This window comes from Sphaeramia orbicularis, chromosome 12 (assembly GCF_902148855.1).
Source record: "Sphaeramia orbicularis chromosome 12, fSphaOr1.1, whole genome shotgun sequence".
NCBI classification, from domain to species: Eukaryota; Metazoa; Chordata; class Actinopteri; order Kurtiformes; family Apogonidae; genus Sphaeramia; species Sphaeramia orbicularis.
The window spans coordinates 78,328,681-78,334,680 of NC_043968.1; positions in this window are offsets into that span (position 1 = coordinate 78,328,681).

Here is a 6,000-nt window from a genome sequence, read left to right on the forward strand (position 1 = left end):
TTTTCTTCAATTTTGTTCAGTTTGTGGTTTATTTTGTAAATATTACTCCATTTTGTTGATTTCTTATTCATTTTTGCTCATTTTATTCATTACTGGGCTCTTTTTGTTCATTTTTTTGCTTATTTTATTCTTTTTTCCCCTGTATTTTAGTAAATTTTTTTCTTATTTTTCCCACATCATTCATTATTTTGTAGGTTTTTTATTCATTGTTGTTCATTTCCATTCGCTGTCATTGATCCAACTCCATGGGTTTTACTAGAGAATCAATATTGGAGGAGATGACATTTTGTTCCCTGTTTTACTCTTTTTTTCTTCAGTTTTGTTCAGTTTGTGGTTTATTTTGTAAATATTACTCCATTTTGTTGATTTCTTATTCATTTTTGCTCATTTTATTCATTACTGGGCTCTTTTTGTTCATTTTGTTGCTTATTTTATTCATTTTTTTCCTTTATTTTAGTAAATTTTTTTCTTATTTTTTCCCCACATCATTCATTATTTTATAGGTTTTTTATTCATTGTTGTTCATTTCCATTCACTGTCATTGATCCAACTCCATGGGTTTTACTGGGGAATCAATGTTGGAGAAGATGACATTTTGTTCCCTGTTTTACTCTCTTTTTTTTCTTCAATTTTGTTCAGTTTGTGGCTTATTTTGTAAATATTACTCCATTTTGTTGATGTCTTATTCATTTTTGCTCATTTTATTCATTACTGGGCTCTTTTTGTTCATTTTGTTGCTTATTTTATTCATTTTTTTCCTTTATTTTAGTAAATTTTTATTTTTTATTTTTTCCCACATCATTCATTATTTTGTAGGTTTTTTATTCATTGTTGTTCATTTCCATTCACTGTCATTGATCCAACTCCATGGGTTTTACTGGAGAATCAATATTGGAGAAGATGACATTTTGTTCCCTGTTTTACTCTCTTTTTTTTCTTCAATTTTGTTCAGTTTGTGGCTTATTTTGTAAATATTACTCCATTTTGTTGATTTCTTATTCATTTTTGCTCATTTTATTCATTACTGGGCTCTTTTTGTTCATTTTGTTGCTTATTTTATTCATTTTTTTCCTTTATTTTAGTAAATTTTTTTCTTATTTTTCCCCACATCATACATTATTTTGTAGGTTTTTTATTCATTGTTGTTCATTTCCATTCATTGTCATTGATCCAACTCCATGGGTTTTACTGGAGAATCAATGTTGGAGAAGATGACATTTTGTTCCCTGTTTTACTCTTTTTGTTTTTCTTCAATTTTGTTCATTTTTTGGCTTATTTTGTAAATATTACTCCATTTTGTTGATTTCTTATTCATTTTTGCTCATTTTATTCATTACTTGGCTCTTTTTGTTCATTTTGTTGCTTATTTTATTCATTTTTTTCCCTGTATTTTAGTAAATTTTTTTCTTATTTTTCCCACATCATTCATTATTTTGTAGGTTTTTTATTCATTGTTGTTCATTTCCATTCGCTGTCATTGATCCAACTCCATGGGTTTTACTGGAGAATCAATATTGGAGAAGATGACATTTTGTTCCCTGTTTTACTCTTTTTTTCTTCAGTTTTGTTCAGTTTGTGGCTTATTTTGTAAATATTACTCCATTTTGTTGATTTCTTATTCATTTTTGCTCATTTTATTCATTACTTGGCTCTTTTTGTTCATTTTGTTGCTTATTTTATTCATTTTTTCCCTGTATTTTAGTAAATTTTTTTTCTTATTTTTTCCCACATCATTCATTATTTTGTAGGTTTTTTATTCATTGTTGTTCATTTCCATCCACTGTCATTGATCCAACTCCATGGGTTTTACTAGAGAATCAATATTGGAGAAGATGACATTTTGTTCCCTGTTTTACTCTTTTTTTCTTCAGTTTTGTTCAGTTTGTGGCTTATTTTATAAATATTACTCCATTTTGTTGATTTCTTATTCATTTTTGCTCATTTTATTCATTACTTGGCTCTTTTTGTTCATTTTGTTGCTTATTTTATTCATTTTTTTCCTGTATTTTAGTAAATTTTTTTCTTATTTTTCCCACATCATTCATTATTTTGTAGGTTTTTTATTCATTGATGTTCATTTCCATTCGCTGTCATTGATCCAACTCCATGGGTTTTACTGGAGAATCAATGTTGGAGAAGATGACATTTTGTTCCCTGTTTTACTCTTTTTTTCTTCAGTTTTGTTCAGTTTGTGGCTTATTTTATAAATATTACTCCATTTTGTTGATTTCTTATTCATTTTTGCTCATTTTATTCATTACTGGGCTCTTTTTGTTCATTTTGTTGCTTATTTTATTCATTTTTTTCCTGTATTTTAGTAAATTTTTTTCTTATATTTTCCCACATCATTATTTTGTAGGTTTTTTATTCATTGTTGTTCATTTCCATCCACTGTCATTGATCCAACTCCATGGGTTTTACTGGAGAATCAATGTTGGAGAAGATGACATTTTGTTCCCTGTTTTACTCTTTTTTTCTTCAGTTTTTTTCAGTTTGTGGCTTATTTTGTAAATATTACTCCATTTTGTTGATTTCTTATTAATTTTTGCTCATTTTATTCATTACTTGGCTCTTTTTGTTCATTTTGTTGCTTATTTTATTCATTTTTTTCCTTTATTTTAGTAAATTTTTTTCTTATTTTTCCCACATCATTCATTATTTTGTAAGTTTTTTATTCATTGTTGTTCATTTCCATCCACTGTCATTGATCCAACTCCATGGGTTTTACTGGAGAATCAATGTTGGAGAAGATGACATTTTGTTCCCTGTTTTACTCTTTTTTTCTTCAGTTTTGTTCAGTTTGTGGCTTATTTTGTAAATATTACTCCATTTTGTTGATTTCTTATTCATTTTTGCTCATTTTATTCATTACTGAGCTCTTTTTGTTCATTTTGTTGCTTATTTTATTCATTTTTTTCCTGTATTTTAGTACCTTTTTTTCTTATTTTTTCCCACATCATTCATTATTTTGTAGGTTTTTTATTCATTGTTGTTCATTTCCATTCACTGTCATTGATCCAACTCCATGGGTTTTACTGGAGAATCAATGTTGGAGAAGATGACATTTTGTTCCCTGTTTTACTCTTTTTGTTTTTCTTCAATTTTGTTCATTTTTTGGCTTATTTTATAAATATTACTCCATTTTGTTGATTTCTTATTCATTTTTGCTCATTTTATTCATTACTGGGCTCTTTTTGTTCATTTTGTTGCTTATTTTATTCATTTTTTTCCTGTATTTTAGTAAATTTTTTTCTTATTTTTCCCACATCATTCATTATTTTGTAGGTTTTTTATTCATTGTTGTTCATTTCCATTCACTGTCATTGATCCAACTCCATGGGTTTTACTGGAGAATCAATATTGGAGAAGATGACATTTTGTTCCCTGTTTTACTCTTTTTTTCTTCAGTTTTGTTCAGTTTGTGGCTTATTTTGTAAATATTACTCCATTTTGTTGATTTCTTATTCATTTTTGCTCATTTTATTCATTACTGGGCTCTTTTTGTTCATTTTGTTGCTTATTTTATTCATTTTTTCCCTTTATTTTAGTAAATTTTTTTCTTATATTTTCCCACATCATTATTTTGTAGGTTTTTTATTCATTGTTGTTCATTTCCATCCACTGTCATTGATCCAACTCCATGGGTTTTACTGGAGAATCAATATTGGAGAAGATGACATTTTGTTCCCTGTTTTACTCTTTTTTTCTTCAGTTTTGTTCAGTTTGTGGCTTATTTTATAAATATTACTCCATTTTGTTGATTTCTTATTCATTTTTGCTCATTTTATTCATTACTTGGCTCTTTTTGTTCATTTTGTTGCTTATTTTATTCATTTTTTTCCTGTATTTTAGTACCTTTTTTTCTTATTTTTCCCACATCATTCATTATTTTGTAGGTTTTTTATTCATTGTTGTTCATTTCCATCCACTGTCATTGATCCAACTCCATGGGTTTTACTGGAGAATCAATGTTGGAGAAGATGACATTTTGTTCCCTGTTTTACTCTTTTTGTTTTTCTTCAATTTTGTTCATTTTTTGGCTTATTTTATAAATATTACTCCATTTTGTTGATTCCTTATTCATTTTTGCTCATTTTATTCATTACTGGGCTCTTTTTGTTCATTTTGTTGCTTATTTCATTCATTTTTTTCCTGTATTTTAGTAATTTTTTTTCTTATTTTTCCCACATCATTCATTATTTTGTAGGTTTTTTTATTCATTGTTGTTCATTTCCATTCACTGTCATTGATCCAACTCCATGGGTTTTACTGGAGAATCAATATTGGAGAAGATGACATTTTGTTCCCTGTTTTACTCTTTTTTTCTTCAGTTTTGTTCAGTTTGTGGCTTATTTTGTAAATATTACTCCATTTTGTTGATTTCTTATTCATTTTTGCTCATTTTATTCATTACTTGGCTCTTTTTGTTCATTTTGTTGCTTATTTTATTCATTTTTTTCTCTTTATTTTAGTACATTTTTTTCTTATTTTTTCCCACATCATTATTTCGTAGGTTTTTTATTCATTGTTGTTCATTTCCATCCACTGTCATTGATCCAACTCCATGGGTTTTACTGGTGAATCAGTGTTGGAGAAGATGACGGTGTTTCCACGGTAACTATGGAGCCTCTGAATGTCCAAATATGGTCATATCTGATGACCATGAAAAGATGAAGAACTGTATTTTACACCAATTATTGACATGTATTGATAGGATTAGTGAATCAACAGGTATTAAACAGTTTAGATCAGTAGATGGTTTAGGTCTTTACTATGGAGAGAAATTTGTTTCTTTATTCATCAATTAAAAAGAATAGATTTGCAACCAAAAAAGAGATCTGAGAGCAAAAGACAGTAAGTGGCAATAAAAAAAAAAAAAAAAAATCATTTTGCTTATAAATCTGTCCTCTTTGTTTGTGAGTTAAAAACTTTTGCTTGAGACTTCAAAAGTTTTGCTTGAAAATCACTCCTCTTTGTTTGCAACTTCAAAACTTTTGCTTGCAAATTTAACTGCACTTAATGGGCGGGGCCTACGCTGACGGATGAGAGAAGAGTTTCTATTGGTGGGTTTGACCTGGCTCCAGTGCCGGCTCCAGCTTCCACATCACAGGTGTCAAACATGTGGCCCGGGGGCCAAAAACAGCCCACCAAAGGTTCCAATCTGGCCCGCAGGATGAATTTGCAAAGTGTAAGTTAGGACGTCAAACTCAAAAATAATATAATAATAACCTTTGAATAATGACAACACCAAATTTTTCTCTTTGATTTAGTGCAAAAAACCATTAAATTATGAAAATGTGTACAATAACAAACTATCCTTTAACAATAAAATGTGAATAACCTGAACAAATATGAACAACCTGAAATGTCCAAAGAAAATTAAGCACAATTTTAACAATATTCTGCCTGTTATTAAATGTTTTGTAACTTTGTAGATCTGATCTATAATGGATATGTAGAAATGATAAGTCGAGGCAGAATATTGATAATACAATTGCACTTATCTTTCTTAACAAATTTTTTTTTTTTTTTCAGGAATTGGAATGAATTATGAGAACCTTATTTAAGATTTTTTACTTGAGTGTTTTTATTCCTCCATAGGCATGAAAAAAACAATGTGATCGAATTTGTTTTTTTTTTTTTTTTTCATCGAGTTACAAAAATGTCCATGCATTTAACTTTTGAAATAAAGATACATGTTTAAAACCCAATATCAGAAAGTGATATGAAAACAATGAAATAAAATAAAATCTGATGTTTTCTCACATTTTAACACATTCTAGTGCTAGTTATTACTATTTTCATGGAGATCATATGAAAAAAAAAAAAAAATAATTCTAACAAATAACAATTGATTAACGCTGAAACATGTTAGTGCAGATCAGGTTTATCCAGAACAGCAAAGTTTCAGTAATGGTCTGAATGTCAGTGTATGGGATGATGCATTGGTGTCCACTGTGTTGGCTGATATGGAACTGAAACAACAAAACCCATGAATAG